General features: G+C 34.9%; 1 long non-coding RNA gene across 1 annotated transcript; it reads right to left on the bottom strand.

The window, feature by feature from the left end:
- Nucleotides 1-5,304: 5,304 nt before the first annotated feature.
- On the bottom strand, nucleotides 5,305-5,858 carry LOC129939346 (uncharacterized). Its single transcript, XR_008780537.1, has 3 exons — nucleotides 5,742-5,858; nucleotides 5,520-5,679; nucleotides 5,305-5,418 (listed from the first exon to the last, which is right to left on the bottom strand). It is a non-coding gene; the product is annotated as an uncharacterized LOC129939346 (long non-coding RNA).
- Nucleotides 5,859-18,728: the final 12,870 nt, after the last annotated feature.

Genomic DNA, 18,728 nt, shown 5'->3' on the forward strand with positions numbered 1-18,728 from the left:
CACGAGAACTGAAAGTCTATCCCAACGATAGGGTTATGACCGCAGCAACTACACAGAACAAGAAGACGACGATAGCGAATTCAATGTAACTTGGATCCCAAGGTCCACAAAAGCACATTCACAAAGTTTACAAGGGACACGACAAAATGTTCAAAATGTCACTTGATTTCACAAAATCATTCCTCACAGGAGGCACCAAAATGTTGGGGAATTAAACTTCCGAACAGTAAGGGGAGAGATCCTTACTTCAATATTTTCTTTAAAGGGCACTTTGCCGAACACAAATTTTGCTTATGGTATTTTTCTTTATTGATTTACAAGTCTAATTTACAAGTAACGCCCACAGGTTAAACGAGTCCAGAATTTGGTACCAGGCCCATGCCTTGGATACCCAACGACACACAACCAAGAATGTGTCAACTCCAGCAACAATAGCGAAGATCCGTGGGAGCGTCATCTGAAGGTAAGCCATCGTCGTGGTGTTGTTTATTTGTTCTTCCTAGAACTGTCTTGCAACACTCAGCACTCTGCTGAATTTTTACAAGATAACTATAAGGCAGCGATGATTGACTGGCGACAATAAGAGTCGAATGTCACAGTCCAGTCATTGAGTGAGCAACACTACGAGCCGCTTCAACATATCCATAACCATAGCATGTTGTAGGTATCCGCCATGCTAATGCATACCATGGTATGCACTGTGTATCTGCTATACGGTGGGTGATGACACCACCTATAGCTCTATGTATACTTAGGTATGTGGCTGTGCTGTGGGTAGATATCTGCTTTGGCTGGCACAGAAATGAAGCACAAATCAATGGCACATTTAATTCGACACATTTTGATGTCAATCGACTGATCATATAGCGAGGCAGTATGGAATGTGTGATATGATGTTGTCCGGCTGAGGGTGGTGGTGAGTGTAGTGAGGTACCAAGTACTTTCTGCTGCATCAGCGCGGACGTTGACCACCAAATCTCGATTTACGGTGATTGACCGAACAGAGCCATTATGAAATACTTTAAGCCTGCAGCTTAATTTATTGAAAAATGCCTTGTCCTTTCAACACACTTGCAATAATATAATCCTTTTTGTCAATCTACAAATGAACCTAAGTCAAAGAAAAATTAATGAGATGAATTTACAAATAAAAAAAAAGAACTTACCTAATTATTTTTTAGAATATTAATTGTATTCGTTTATATAATTTAAGTGCCGTTTAATTTATTGAAAAATGCCTTGTCCTTTCAACACACTTGCAATAATATAATCCTTATTGTCAATCTACAGATGAACCTAAGTCAGATGAACCTAAGTCAAAGAAAAATGATTGAGTTATATAAATGTTATAAACACATTCAAGTCTTACATATAGATATGCACCCTGCTTCCGAAAAGGTTAAAGAATGCAGTGAAGTGACAATGAAAAACAAAAACATATGTAATTACTGCCAGAATATAGAGGGCATTAGTAACTTTAGAGAGAGCTCAATTTCCATAAATAATATCTAAGGTCGTCGTCACACGTACCTATTCATGATTTTATTCTCACATTATAATAGATGAATTTACAAAAAAAAGAACTTACCTAATTATTTTTTAGAATATTAATTATAATCTTTTATATGATTTAAGTGCCGCTTCATTTATTGAAAAATGCCTTGTCCTTTCAACACACTTGCAATAATATAATCCTTATTGTCAATCTACAGATGACCCTAAGTAAAAGAAAAATGATTGAGTTATATAAATGTTATAAACACATTCAAGTCTTACATATAGATATGCACCCTGCTTCCAAAGAGGTTAAAGAATGCAACAAATCGAAATAGATTAATTATGATTTTGAGTCCTATGGGTTCTCTTTTTTATTTTACTGAAATTATTTTGTTAAAATATATTTCCCCACACATGATGATGTGCGCTAACAATGCTACCAATTATTAGGCTGATCTTTTACCGTTACGCTTAAGTGGTGATTCTATATAGGATCTGACAACGGAGAGGGCCGGGGTAGTCGTGGGCAAATACGCTAAAACTAGTCAGTATTTTTTTTTGGCTGCTTCCACTTCCGGTAATATCTCTATCACTGAAATTATTTAGTTAAAGTATATTTCCCCACACATTATGATGAGCGTTAACAATGCTACCAATTATTAGGCTGATCTTTTACCGTTCCGCTTCAGTGATGATTCTATCTATGGTCTGTCGGGGATGGTGGAGTGACAACGCCTCTCCTTTTAATCGCGATATTAGATATTACCTTTTTTCGATACCAGTTACATATTTTTTAGAAATCACTAACGTTGTAAATAAAAGATATATAAAATCAAAATAATTTGTTTTTAAAAGTTATTTTATTTCAATATAAATAACAAAACTTAAACACAACATATAAATTATAAATAATTTTATTTTCGCGACGCGTTTCGGAATTATTATTCCATCCTCGTGCGTTAATTGTGTTGACTGTTTGATGCTGATGACTGTGCATTCGTCTCATTTTATGCTGTTGTCTTCTATTTTATTGTTGTTGTTAATTTATTTTTATCTTGTTTTATCTTGCGTGTTTTAATGCTGTGTAGTTGTTCTTATAAATAAATCCCGAAAACGAATCCACTCATCGAATTTTAATGAAAATTCGTTTAAAATCACTTTTGGTAGGCCAGATGATTGCTTCGAATGAGTTATGCTTATTCTCCTTCGCGACGTTTGTGCTATATTTTTAAATTTTTTTAACATGATTAGCAATTTCGTTCATGATATCAGATTATTTAGCATGGGTGGAATAAAAAGCGATTCGAAATCTGAACGATATTGGGTCTCATCTGCTAGTAAAGTAGCGAGTTAAGCTGTAGTAATTGCGAAAGAGGAAAAAAATATATTTTTTCTTTTAATTTTTTTATAAAAAATCTTTATTGTAAGCAGTCTATAATAAAACTTCCGAAATTAAAGCAAAGAAAACACTTTTAATATCAAATTAATGCAAATCTTTATTATGGCGTGCTTTACACTACGACGGTCTTTCTGCAACTGACTCGTTCGTTAGCTTGTTTTATACATAATAATCTTGGTTTCTTTCGTTAAGCGTTAAGTGATATAATATACATATGGATAACTTACAACGTAGTAAATAGGCACCTCACACCGACAGTCTATACGTAGGGGAAACAATATGTGTATATATACAAATTTTTTATTTTTATATTAACTAGGTACTGAAAGGCTACATTATTAATATTTTTTCTTTTGACAATTAAAACAGGGTTTATCTTAGTGTAAACGACGTAAGTCTGGTTCTGAGGTTATTATTCTCGATCTTACTTCTTTAAGTATTTTTACTGTACTAAGGACCATGTTGTTTTGTCCTGAGCCTATATTTATATGATCCCTCATGATAATTGTTCGATAGTTGAATTGTTTACATCTGGTCAACGTATGGTATCTTGTGAGATAGCGATGATGTTTGGGTTGCTGTTTTATGGTGTGAATTGGGAAAAGGATGTTATTTGCTGATATATGGTGGTTCGGCTTTAGTTGATGTTTTATGGTTTTGTGGAGGTTCGGTTTGGGTTGTTGTTTATGGTGCTATGGTTGAAATAGGGAAGAAATAATAATATATTTTATGTTTTGTACAAACTGTACTTCTAGGGTATTAACTAGCGTCTTCATTCGATTCATTGATTTCTCTTTGCACTCGAATTGTGTTTTAGTTTTGTCTGTCGCAACTTACACTCAGATAAGGGCGCACCCGCTGTTTCTGCAAATGTAACGATCCGCGTTAATTGCCATTTTTCTCTTGAGCAACTCCATAATGCATAATGAATTGTATTGAGCGTGTATTCGTGTATGCGAATTTTCTTTGACGTTAATAAGCTCTCTAACGAGATTAATCGACCTCGACGTACTGGGATGCGACAACCCAAAAATATAGCCAACAAAATGGAATGTCGAAAGAAACTTAAATTGAATTAAATAGTATAATTAAATTACAAATGTTGTTTTTATTTTACCTGTATTGTTTTGCTATATTTAGTTTTCTGAGAAGCAGGATTCTCAGTTGGGGTTTCCGTTTATTCGTGTTATATTTTTTTGTTCCAAATGTTAAATAAAAGAATGTTGTTTTCGGAAAAGAGAAGTGTACCTTTTAGTTTTTTTATTTTCTGTTTTTTTTTTTTAATATATACTTGGGTCTAAGATTTACTTTTAATATTGACAATTTAATTAATTAATTTAACAACAAGAATTAGCACAATTTATAATTAATTAATTTAACAACAAGAATTAGCATAATTTATAATTATCAAAAAGAAGAAAAGATATCGTAGACGACCGAGTAGTGTGGGACTCTTACCGCACTAAAACCGGTGAATCAGGACCATTCTATGAAAGATCGACAAATGATTTTTATTTCTTAATTTTTAAATCGCATTGGGGGAAGTTTAAGGTTATAACACTTTCCCGTAGCTTTTAGCCCATCAGCTCATGAGGCTTGGTTCTTCTTAATCTCCGAACATTGTCTCGTACATTTAATACGGTCTCCATTTCAGAGTTAGTATGACTTTGCAGTCGCTGATTGTGTGATACAGCGTGTTTCTTAACCACTTCTGTAACCATTTCAATTTGAAGGTCACGATGTAGATCGCTATTTCTTATATACCAAGGGGCATTTATTATTCCACGAAGGACCTTGCTTTGGAATTTTTGGATGGGTTCAGCATTTGTTTTCTTTGTACAGCCCCATAGTTGGATGCCATATGTCCAAACGGGTTTCAATACTTGCTTGTATAACATTAGTTTGTTCTGGATAGATAGGTCAGAGTTCTTTCCTATTAACCAGTACATTTTTCTGTACTTCAAGTTTAGTCCTTCTCTTTTCTTTTTGATGTGTTCTTTCCATTTAAGCTTTGCATCCAAATTCATTCCAAGGTATTTGGCGGTATTAGAGTAAGGTACTTCTGTACTGTTTATAAAAATTGGAACATTGTTTATGTTTTTTTTTGTAAAGTTTATATGCGTCGATTTTGTTTCGTTTAATTTGATACGCCATTTGTGCGTCCAATCACTAACTATATCGACTGCATTTTGCAATTTTTGTGTAGCCTTCGTAACGGATTTATCTGGCACCAATATTGCAGTATCATCAGCAAAGGTGGCCATGATAGCGTTGATGATTTTATTGAAAAAAATTAAATAAGATGAAAATGAATATTATTGTGAAAAAAAAACGAAATACATAATTACATAAAAACAAACATAATAAAAATTAAATGTGAGAAGCATGCATTTTTAATCCATCTTCTCCTTTCTTCTCGGCAGCAGCTTTTTTAAAATGCAAGTTTTTCATCCTCTTAAACCCTTGTTGAATAGCTTTTCTATAGATAAGTTTTGCAGTAGGGCCATCTTTTTTCACCGCATCTGAAAAAAAAACAAGTGGATAATATTAATATAGTTAAAAAAAAATGATTGATAAGAACAAGTGGATAATATTAATAAAAATAAATATTAATTAAACTTACTATATAAACATAAATTAATGTTTGTCAGCGTTTTAAAAGGATGTTTTCCATTCGTTCCTTCATAATTGTATTCTATGGCGATCTCTGACGAAATAATATTCTTCAGAGCCTTTTCCAAGCTCCCGCCTGACAAATCGATAATTTTCTTGAAAATATCGGTCTAAGAAAATAAATAGAAATATGTATTAATTTTAGAAAATATATAATCTTTCCAAGTGTAACCGATTATAATTCAGCAAACAAATCTCTGTTTTTTGTCAAACGTTTAAAAAGAAAACACCAATTATTTTCGTATTATGCGGAGCACAGTTTATTTAATATGTCTTACTTCGACTGAGGCTAACCATTGACTCTCTCGGTCAACTCAACGATAAACAGCAACGGCTTTATTTGAATTTACTAATACATAGTAATACATAGAATAGAATAAATAATACTAATACATTGAATTAAATACATTGAATAGAATACATTTCTCCTACCGGCAGCTCTTGGATAAATACATTTTTTCTTTTTGCTACACAAGTAGGATTATAAGTAGATATTATGTATGTATTTATGTATATTTCTTATGATAAATGCATACTTACGTATTTTTGTGGATCTTCTTCTGCTCGTTTTTCAATTTCGTCCAAATCAGTGATTGTTTCAATAGGGAAATTTGTAGATACTTCTTTTGAATTGATAACATCAGCCTTTATTAAGTGTTTGATGTGGGCTGCCAATGTGCAGATCCCATTTTTTAGCTGATCCGTGGTGACACGAGTTAAGGTTAGATCCGCGGCAGCGCTTAAAGAAAACACAATTTTTTCGTACAGGTACAGCTAGTGCTGTCATTATTTACTAACTCCACTCATATTTTTAAAGTACAATTCTTTTATAGTGCAATTTAGTTTATTAAGCAAAATATAGTGTGGGAAATAAATTGAAATCAGAGCCAAAGTAAATGTGGGAAACAAAATGAAATATAATTATTAATATAAAGTTGAAATTTGATTATTAAAGAAATATATGATGACTGCGATGATGGGGTGGATGAACGTGGCATGTGTTGGATATGTAACTCACGCGTCTAACCACTCACTCCATTCCTGTACCATATCTATGTCACTGTTTATCAAAAGTGTTTTTGGTGGTTTTAGCGACATTATTTTAAAATTTCAAGATAACAGAGAAAAATGAAATATATTCTAATTGACCGGTTCGATTAATTTGTAGCTACGTTAGCTATCCAGAAACCAACCAAAACTACACAGGAGACACGCACAATTTACGTTTTATGTGGCCGCAGAAAGAAAAAAAAACTTTTTTTTTTTTTTTTTTATTGGGCCACAGGCCTCTTACGCTTTATTAATTTATACTAAATGCAGCAAACTAATAAGAAACCAGAATGATCCGCCGTTCAAGCGTCGCTGCGATCATTGGGGTTACATACGTATTATTGGGCCCCTCTGATTGGTTATGCCTTTGCTTTAATAGTCTTTTAATGCTGACATTGCATTTAGTGGGTTATTGAGCTGTTGACCCTTTATTGCTGATGCCGCACTTATTGGTTGGAAGTGCTGTTGACCGTTGTGAGCCGATGCTGCACTTTTTGGTTGATCGTGCTGTTGACCCTTCATTGCCGACGCTGCACTTATCGGTTGAATTGTAGTTGCTGCTATATCATATGTAACTCACACGAGTACACGACGACGATTTTTATGTATACACTCTCTTGAATTGTATTTAGCTTCTCTTTTTTTATATACTGCTCAGAAAAACACACGCTGCACATGCACATACACGGCACAAACAGTTTTTTCGTTATTTGTCTGTTCTCGAATGCACTTTCTTCTTTTTCTTTTAGAGACAAATTTGCAACGCGGTTCGCGATTTTTTGTAATATTTTTAATTATTTGAATCTTTTAAGTTTGTAATGTTGCGTTCGCGCTCTTATTACCATCAATGTATTATATTTGTTTCGGCACCATGTAATGATAATTAATACGCGCACTGAAATGAAACACGTCTGATATCGTGGAGAGTGAACCGAAGACTGGTTCGTTTATTAAGGTTGATAAGTATTGTTTGTGTAAATGTATAGTTAGTATTATGACAGTTAAGTCTTAGATTCTGAATATATTTTGTTTGTTCATTGAATGTAGGCACATGTGGTGTCTTTTATTGACACCAACTTCACAGAAGCTAAAGTTACCACAAAAACAAGTGAGGTGAAGAAATGAAACACTTATGTTTTATTTAACACTTATTAAAAGAATAAGAATAATAATTTATTGATTAAGTAAGCCTAATATATGTATATTAATTTTAAAAATACAGAAACTGTGCGGTTGGATATTAGAAAAAACCAGACCGAATTCAGAAGGAATGAAAGTAAGAATGGAAAAATATTCAAATTTCAAATTTAATCTGCTCACTTGGGCAGTTTGATTTTTTGTACACTTTGGATCAAAATTATTCTGTTCTAGAATTTTCTGTTTTAATTTTGTCATGAGCAGGCAGATGTGCCACCATCGCTACAGTGTCGCCACACACAAACAGATTATAGCTCCCTCTTACATTTGGTTGGAGTAACTACTTTCATTTAGGGTGTGTACTGTACACATTCCTCTCAACAAGCCGACGACGTTAGGGAGGCAAAGCTAGTACTTTCTTGCAATATTATTTGATCTGGCATTATAGATGATGTGTTTTCATTATATGACGATGCTGAAGTTTTGGAGTCTGTCCCCGACCTTTCTTGCAGCAATTTTGGAACCTCAACTGTGTGGAATGACAAGGAAAAGAAGTTTTTAAAATTTTAATTTCTATTTATACATTTAGGCGCTGTAAAATAGATTTCAAACAAGACTATTTAAAGTAACAAACTGAACTGTTTTGTAGTTTTTTCTTTGCTTGAAGCTAAACCACAATGCATCTTGATTGGTCATTTTCAGGCGGCTTCTATCGACTCTCGAAAATGCAGTTTTAGGTTGCTTCTGTCGATTCTCGACCAGCGTAGCGTTCGTAGAATTATCCGCCACATACATAAATTTGTGATAGAATTTACGTTATATTTCTTACAATTATTCTCAGGCGAATTCAAAATACAATAAATTATGGCAAATTGTATAAATAAGGAGCAAAATCTAAATTTGAAATTAATTGCGCGCTGATCGCAAATCTTTGGAAGTGGTGGAGAATCTAGACGATTGTCCCTTCCACTAAAGTCCATACCTAAAGTTTTCGATAAACACTCGTTGCATGTGTTCTTTTATAATTATTTTTTTTACAATCTAAACGATTTTTCAGATAATTTAAAAACACTACTATCGTGGTCACTATTGCTATGGGTTCTGAGTTTGAACCTTCAAAATTAATTTGATTATAAATAAATAATGAAAACTTGAAATGGAGTAAAAATAAATCAGGTGTGGTTATATCAAAGTACTGGGTTTTGCCAGTTTTACATTTTTAACTATTTAACCAATTTGAAATCAACTTAATCTAATTATAAATGTATTTTTATTTATTTTGTTTCTAATAATTGTATAATAATAGAATTTTTAGTTTTATCAGATTTAAAGAAAATAATTTTTACATAATATGAAATATTAAAATTTAACTTAAATTAAATTGGTTTATTAATCAAAATAATATTTCATTTAATATATATTATATTATATACTTGAATTTTATTTTAATTTAATTTTTTTATAAAATTAATTTACTTTAATAATAATAATAATAAAATAAATTGTACAAATCTATAAGAAAATAATAAAAACATATTTTTTTGTAATAAAAATAAAACCAAAAACCTCAGTTTTACTTGAAGTTCAAAGATTCAAAGGTAAGTCGCATTGATACAATGCCAATGGTTACCTTTTATACATTCATACGATTTTGTTATAATGTCAATCATACAATTAAGGAGATGACAATGGGTTTGAATTCCTAAATATTCTGCATGTTGCAATGAATGGAAATGGCATCGTGGTAAAGTACAACCAAGGTTGGGCTTGAAGGTATGTATACTTTTTAAGATTGAAAAAGGCTCGTTGAAACAGCTCTCTCCTATGGTAAAATTTTCGATGACGATGGTTGAAGTTATATGCCGTTAGTATGACAAATTAGCTCTTGAATTTTTGCTGGCTTATCGACGTACACCTTTTCATTCAAAAAACCATAAAAAAGGAAGTCCAAAGGTGTCAAATCACATGACATTGCAGCAAGTTAACATTGCCACCATGTGAGATAATACGGACATTGAATTTGTTGCACAAAGGATCCATTGTTTCTGATATGAACAATTCTCTGAAGTACAAATCCACTAACATCTGAACACGGCTTATCGAACAACTCTGAACGGGCCTACATGTTTGGCAGCTGAAATATTTCCTTTTTTACTTCTTCTTCCTTGAGCCGCCAACTTGCCGACATCTGCGAGTTAAATAACTCATATTAAATAGCAATTAGTTTCTTACAAATAATTGTTATAAAGTTGAATTACATTTAAGTATGGAAGTATTATAATTTTTAACTTTGAATTTCATTTGATTAAACTCGGATATTTAATTTGGCGACGAGAAAAAAAAGCAAGAAAAACAAATTTACCAAACTTAACCTAATCGCTTAGTCAGCATATCAATTTCTATAAATAAGGAGTTTTTGAAATCGCAAAAGGAATACCTTAACGTATTGCAACGAGTTTCCTCAACAAGTGGTTCTACCAAGGTAGCTGTGCTGCAGTTCCAGCAATTTTCTCCCAAGAAAAACACGTGGGACGTTTATATGCAGCAGCTAGAACAACATTTCCTGGCATATAAGGTGGTAAGTGACGATGAAAAAAAGCTTATTTTTTATCATGGCTTGGGCCAGATATATATAATTTACTTCAAAACCTATTGGGAGGTGGAAAAGTGACTAACAAATGCTATGCAGATCTGACACCAAAGCTCTCAGACCATTTTAAAGGAAAAATTCACATTTCAATGGCTCGTTACGTGTTTTGGAAGTGTCGAATGCGTACTGGCCAAACTTATGCCGAGTGGGTTGCACAGTTAAGAGAGTTAGCTCGAACATGTGGATTCAGTTGTCAAAAACCCAACTGCAACCGCGAATTTGTCGATGAAATGTTTGGAGATGTAATCATCTTACATACTCCACATGATGTAGTACTTTCAGCTTCACTCCAAAAAACCAACCCTACGTTATCAGAAGTTTTTTCCATTGCGTAAGCGTATGAAGCGACCCAGAAATCGCTTAAGGTTATCAACTCTGATAGTGTTGAGCCGTCAGAAGTGAATCAGGTTAAGGCAGAGAGTTGGAAGAGTTCTATAGGTAGAATCAGAAATAGGTGGCAGGATAAGGAAAAATATCGAGGTGGTAGTAAGCATAAAACAAAATCATGTCCAGGGTGTTGGACTAGGACTTACAGTGGTAAAGTCATTAACATGAAGGGTAAAAAAGGGGGTACTAAGCATGTTCAAGAAATAGACAGTGTACTTACAGTTGGTGAAATACGTCAAGCAGGTTCAAAGTGGGAAATTTTTGTGAATTTGAACAATCACTAAGTTAAGTTTTTGCTCGACACGGGAGCTAGTTATTCCCTGATTGGCCTGTCGGGCAATGGAGAGATAAACAAACCTCCGCTTAACAAAACCAGTCGCTCACTTCGCTCATATGGTAATACAACCGTTCCAGTTTTAGGCAAACTACATGAAAATGTCGAATTTGGGGGTCACCATTAACAATTAACTTTATTAGTTGCCGATATACCATCCGGGCACGATATTTTCGGATTGGATTGGTTCAGTGCATTTGATCTGGAGATAAGATCTCCAAGTGAGAAAATTGTTTTGAATTTTAACTCAGACGTGGACCACGAAATACTGAACCTTTTTTCAAAGCATGTTGAGGTAGCATCTAAGACCTTAGGGTTGTGTAATTCTATGAAAGCACATTTGTATCTAAAACCTAACACTAAACCCAAGTTTTACAAAGCGAGACCTGTTCCATTCGCTTTAATGGATGAATTCAAGGGAGAAGCTAAGGGTTTAGAAGTAGCTGGAGTTTGGAAACTGGACAGATTTAGTGAATGGCCGCGCCTATTATCAATGTTTCTAGACGTAAGGTTAGCAAGGTTACCATCAATTACTTAGGAGCAGATCAGTATCCAATTCCAAGACCAGAGGATCTTTTTAATAAACTTGCTGGTGGACAGCGATTTTCGAAAATATATCTTGCAGACACTTATCTGCAAATAGAGCTAGATGAGGATTCAAAATCTCTGACTGTCGGGAATACACCACTTGGGATCTACATGTACCAGAGACTTCCCTCTGGAGTGTCGAGTGTCCAGCTATTTACCAAAAGATGCGCCATATATCTGGATGACATATTAGTATCTGGGAATGATATTTCAAAACCCATTTCAAGAAATTTTCAATGAGAACCCCAACAAAGACCCCAATACCTTTCAACTTACGTCATTCAAATACTACATCGTCACAAACTCTACCAAACCAGTTCAAAATCAAAGAAGCTGTATATGCCAGCAAATTTTCAAAAGGTCATCGTTGGATAGAAGCCACTATTATTAAGCCTATAGGAACCAAGATGTACTTAGTTAAAACGAATCGTGGCTTGTGGAAGCGTCACTAAAATCAGCTCAAATTAAGAAGTGAACCGGCTGATTTCTCGTATCATTTTCTTGTAGCAAAAACATCCGTCGATAATTTAAATCAACCGAATTATTAGGCAAGTAACTCTCCAAATAATACTAATTCTCTTAGTAATTTCAGTTCAAGACAACAATCAAAATCCATTATTAAAATGAAGTCTCCAGAAGTGAGCAGCCCTCGGTGGTCTAACCTAGTCCGACGTCCAATTGTCCGTTTCCAGCCATAACGATGCACTGACGTTTAATTGGTGTGGAAGAATGATATGAACAATTCTCTGAAGTACAAATTCACTAACATCTGAACACGGCTTATCGAACAACTCTGTACGATCCTACAAGTTTGGGTGTATTGGTTTTTTGACAGCCACTCTTAGATTACCGTTCGCTCAAATGCGACAATTTTGCTTATTGACCACACTGTGGTGAACATGTGCGGCATCACTGAAAAGAATTTTCCTCGAAAATTGAGCATTCTCTTTTGCCTTTTTTTGCCACCATTCTGACCATTGACGACGCATGCTTGAAATAGTCAAGAGGTTGTAGTTCTTGAGTCAATTGCAACTTGTAAGCGTGTATATGGTAGTTCTAAGGCATAATGTTCATCAGCGACTGGCGTGAGAGGTGCAATCGTTAGGCACAACGCGATGACGTGTTAAGGTTGACGGCTCTTCATTTGGACAATTAAATTGACCGACAAACTTACGAAGTTAGAAAGCCAGTTTTCGTAACAACACTAAACTTTAACGTGTTTCTCGATTGTGTAGCTTGGTTCCATGGTTCAAGCTGAGTTAGTCTCAATTTTGAGTGAATGTCAAATAAAATATATAAAAGAACTTGACGCCTAGGCGTGGTTCACATTCAACATCTGTCCTCAAATTTTAAATACCATTTTCATAAGATAATAGCCCGTCTATGAATGCCTCAATAAACCCAAAAATCCTGCGGCATTTTTGTCGTCATCGCATATGTGATCATTTCACGAGAAGTGGTACCATGAATTTTGTGATTTTTAGTTTTCTTGATTCAAGTGACACTCATTAATAGTGACAACACTTAGACAGTGTTGCCTTTTTGACACATAAGATTTTACCCAACTTTTTATTTGACAATATAAGAATGCTTTTTCCGAAAATCGAAAACCTACCATCGACCAAATTTTAACTCTTCGCCAAATCCTGGAAAATACCCAAGAACATAACATCGAAACACACCATCTTTTTATCGATTTTAAAGCAGCTTATGTCAGTGTAGACAGGAACGAACTATACCGTGCCATGTTGAGTTTTGGTATCCCTACAAAACTGATACGACTTATCAGGATGACGCTAGAAAATGCTCGTTGTTGCGTCAAAATTGGAAGAGACTTGACTGAAACCTTTGAAACCACCAGAGGACTTTGACAAGGCGATGCGATGTCATGTAGCTGTTCCAATATTGTTCTTGAAAGAGTGGTGCGCAACACCAACGGCAATACATGTGTTACCATCTTTCAAAAATCCACACAATATCTTGGATATGCAGATGACATCGACATTATGGGAAGAACCAAACGAGCAGTGACGGATGCCTTCTCTAATATGGAGTCTGAGGCGAAGAAAATGGGTCTTGACATTAACGAGGACAAAACGAAGTATTTATTAACGTCAAATAGAGTCGATTCACACCGTAGACTTGGTCAAAATGTGACATTTGACAGGTACAACTTCGAGGTGGTAAACGAATTAATTCTGCGAATGACATCAGCGTAGAGATCAAACGTAGAATTACCCTTGCTAATCGCTATTTCTTTGGCTTAAGCAAGAAGTTGAGGAATAAGGCCCTATCGCGAAGTACCAAAGCGACACTGTTAAAATCTTTAATCATACGAGTATGGTGCAGAAGCATGGACCCTCTCCCAGGCGGATAAAAGATCTCTAGGTATCTTCGAGAGAAAGGTTCTACGTACGATCTACGGTCCGGTTTGTGTCGATAGGCAAAGTAACATCTGGCGAGGAAGATTTATTCAGGAGTTAAACGAGCTGTACAGCGACTTGCCACTGGTGAAAAAACTGCGTGTCCAACTCTTAAGATGGCTAGGGCATGTTGAGCGAATGAGCATCGAAGCTCCAGCCCGAAAGGTGTCCAAGCCTGGGAACAAAAAGCAGTGAGTTGAGGCCGACGCAAGTCAACTTAGTATTCGAAACTGGAGGCAGCAAGCTAGAGATCGAGTAACCTGGCGAAAGCTATTACATAAGGCACAGGAGCACAATGCACTGTAGCGCCAACTTAAGTAAAGTAAAGTAAAGTAACATAACAATGCCGTCAAGTTCGGAATTTAGTCTATCTTTCTATCATACATTGCTATTGGAGATCCACAACCGAAGAGAAGGGTCGACAATCTAGAAACAAAAAGTCAAAGCTGATTTCAGTAAAGTAGGTAAGTGGAAATAAAGGAGTTCATATATTAATGAGGATGTGTGTCGGAGACATTTCAGAGCCCGAAGGCACACCCCTTTTGTTTCTTGTTTTCAGACTTAAACCCAAACAATTCTACTTGTATTTGAACTCTCCGAAAGGCAATTTCTGACTCGACGAACGAAGGATTCATCTTAACCGAGTTTAATAATACAGTCTGACGCCAAACACTACAAATTTCTCCTTGACACACGTGGTCTGTATTTACACGATGGAATTGGATGATTGCGGCACTTAGAACACCAAAGTCCCATCTTATGTTATTTATCTTCATTGGCTTTCAGTTACGATTAGGGTAGGTTAACATTAAATTAAATTCACAACAAAAAATGGCGGCATTTACAACAAAATGAAAATAAGAGAACTGTCAAATTAGATTTATGAATCTGGCAAAAAGACTATGTCCATGACGCATGTTTAGCTTTCCATGAATTAAATGCAAAACTGAAAAAAGAAAGGAAAAATGAAGCAGATATAAATAATAACCATCTCCCGACATTCACGGTTAGGATATGCCTAGTAGGGTGGAGCGAAATTTTTTTTTTCAATTTTTTTTGTTTCCTGTACTCAAAATGTTTGACCCATGGTCTTAAATGTATAAATTCTAAATTTCAGCTTTCTACGTCAACATCTTCAGGTGGCGCGCTAGAATAGAACTTTGAAGTATAAGCAAAAAAAGGCATTTCAAAACGGTGGAAATAAAATGCACTAAAATATTTTTTTTATTAATTATATGTACTTTAAAAATAGATAAAAGAACAATAATTGAAATCTGAAATAAATTTAATTGCTTCCAGCAGAAGTTGTTGGGCCTCCGGTACGGTTGAAATATTGCGATTTTGTTTCAAAAAACGGTAGTTCTTGCCTGGATTTGATCTTTGCTCTAATGTAGCCATCTCGTGCCTCCTGTCCACAAACAGATAATGAGGCTTCTGTAACAAGCTTAACGCAACGTTCTACTGCTTGAGTGTGACAAGGCAACTTCTGCAAAAACATTAAATTGTCCTTTGAAGAAATCATGTTCGATATTTCTGTATCGCTGTATTTCATTGTCATTGGTGGTTCGGTTACTTTTTCCTTCGACCAGTCTATTAATTCGTAGTAATTAGATGCATCTATTTGTAGCTTAGGAAGTTGAAACTCACGAACTTCATTGCCGTTTCTAAGTTGTCTTGCCTTTATTAATCTTCGGAGAGCTAGTTCTCTTATGTGTGATTGGTCATCTTGTAACATAGCTAGCAACAAATTTTCTGGGTGTACGAAGAATGAATTTCTTTGTATAGTTCTTATAACTATGTTCTTAAGGTCATCCCGCAAGTACAATGATCTTTTTAGCATGTTGAAAATGTGAAGCGGACCATTTTTACATGATGGCTTTGTTTTTATGTCAAACCACGTTGGAGCGTAGACTTTCACAATAAATATGACAAGTTCTTTGAGGTTGTCTGAAGGATTTTCTGTGCCAACATATAATCGAAGAATCCTGTTTGCACAAGTTAGCCATCGGGAATGTGCCAGCTTTCCTGGATCCTTGCTAGCTAAAGCGGGCAAAATTGAACCTCTAGAAATAGCTAAGCACATTTGATGCAAATATTTTTGATCTGTGCTTAAGGAGTCAGCATCCACATCCGGAAGTGCTGCATTTACTGCTTCAAAATTCACTACTTTGAAGCTAAGACACTTTTCAAGCATTTTCCCAATGCTTCCAGAAAAACTATTAGGGCCGGTGGTGGTTCCATCGAGACTTGCAAACAGATGACGAAGCGGTAGCTCATTTGCATGTAATAAGCACACAAACCATTGTAAAGGACGACCGAAATGTTTTTCTAACAATGCAATGACTCCGTTCTTATGTCCTGTATTTACGGCAGTGCCATCACACCCAATTGCTACCAAAGACGTACGAAGTTCAAAATTTGTTTCTAGAAAGTCAACTATACTTCTTTCAATAGTAACTGCTTTTCCCGAATCAATTGAAAGGTGTCCTATGTATTCTGAATCTGGCTCCGATATAAGTGATATATGTTCTTCAGTAACAGTCTTTCGATGTAAAATGTTGTCAGTCTTAGCGATGAATAATGTTTTGTCCTTACGGCCGTCAAAATAAAGTGAGGATATAGGTTTTCTTAAACCTGCAGCTTCACATTGTAAACCTACACGGACTTTTTGACGCTCTCGTCGTAATTTACTCCGATCTATCACTTTCGATGAATTTTCACTACTTATGACGTTTAAATCCAACATAGCAGCGTTTACTATGATAGCAGCCGATCTATCTGAAACCCCAGTTCTATCGCAAGCTGTAGCCAAATTCTTTAGTTTTTTTCTCATTTGAAGCGTTTCTTTCTTTTGTTTGCAGGGTTTTAAGGGGCAAAATTCCTTGACTTCAGTTTCAGTAGAAGTACTGTCAGACAAATATTCCACAACTGCATCAGTAGTAGAAGTGCTACTGGTTGGAGTATCGGCCGTAGTTTTTAAAAATTCTTGATATTTTCGTTTCCTAAGATCCTTACGATGCAAAGACTTGGTTGCCACCTGATCAACAGATCCAATATACATTTTACGAGCATTTCGTTGATCTTTTAAGAAGGGTTCTTCTCCAATGGGTATTTTTGTCTCACATTTACACAATCCTCTTGAAATACATTTACATGTTGCAATATCAAACAACTTTTGCAGAGAATCTTGATAAAACTCTTGCTTTTTTGTTTCACTGCGTAGTTTCTTCGTACTTTTATACTTATTATAATACGAAATCAACCTTGCAACAACTTGTTGATGACTGATGGTAGGAAGTGATGCTTTATTCCATATACTTTCGACGTCATTGGAAACTATTTCACTTACCTCCTTGATTGAAGGGTCTTTTCCATTATGCAATGCAATTAAATCGTTTCTAATCCACAAATAATGTTTAATTATATCACAATAAGTTGGCAACAAATTATTATTCAGTTTTTGTGAATCACCAAAAAGAGGACAACGCGTATTTTTACGAGTCTTAGGCATTTTAATAAGTCAGTAGCAAACGAATTTATTACTAAAATAATGGATGTCAAAGTAATGTTTATAAAAGTGGTGAAACGAATTAACTTAGTTAGTTAAAGGTTTAAATATAAAAATAGTTTAATACGCACAATTACACTTCATAGAAAGCGATTCTGACACATTACTTTAAAAAGAACATTAAAAACTACTCTGAATCGAATGAAGAATAAGATTGTAGATCTTAAATTTATTTTGAATTCAATTAATTTGCGGCAACTGAAAGAAAAATCATAGGTTCCTGATTTAAAATAACTCTGAATAGAGCGAAGAACTTTTTAAAATTAGGTATTAATTTTTTTTAAATTAAAGTCATCTGCGCCACCTGAAGATAAAGTCATAGCTTCCTGATTTTTTGCATAACTGATGTCCTAATAAAGGGTCACCAGTTAACAATACAGGAACAAAAAAATTTTGATTTTTTTTTTTTTTGCCATTTTCGCTCCACCCTAATGCCTAGTATGTTTATCTTCTTCGTTAAAGCATGCTTTCACTATCGCAAATGGAGACCGCCATCGCATTCTGTTCATCGAGCTAAAGAGTCGATTTGAAAAAATTCATGGAATTAACATCCGAGGAAAAAACAAATTTAAGGAACGCTTACGTTTCTGGAAGGAGAAAAGTGGACATTTCTACAAAACGTGGAACGTTGGAACGTATTTTATTGTGGAGTTTTATTTCTAATGTCATACATTCTTGACTATACTAAAAAAGTATGAGTTGAAGTTGAAATGCTCACCCTAGAAAATTTGAAAGTTCTTCTTAGTCTGCTATTACACTCAGACGTTTTTAGTAAGACGCAAATAAGTGCGAAAGGGAAAGTAGGTGAAATAGAAATACTTTAAAAAGTCTCAACCCGCAAAGTTTAGGTTCAGGATTGTCTTGGATGGTTTTTGACGTTTCTTTTTCTTGCTTTCTATTTTCCTGGCGTTGTTTTGTTATAGTTTCTAGTGTTTACAAGTAAACAAGACACCTGATAATTTAAAGTGGAGGAAATACCTTATAATTATAACCAAATAAATTTAAATGAAGGAATGGTTGAG

This window comes from Eupeodes corollae, chromosome 1 (assembly GCF_945859685.1).
Source record: "Eupeodes corollae chromosome 1, idEupCoro1.1, whole genome shotgun sequence".
In the NCBI taxonomy this organism is placed as follows: Eukaryota; Metazoa; Arthropoda; class Insecta; order Diptera; family Syrphidae; genus Eupeodes; species Eupeodes corollae.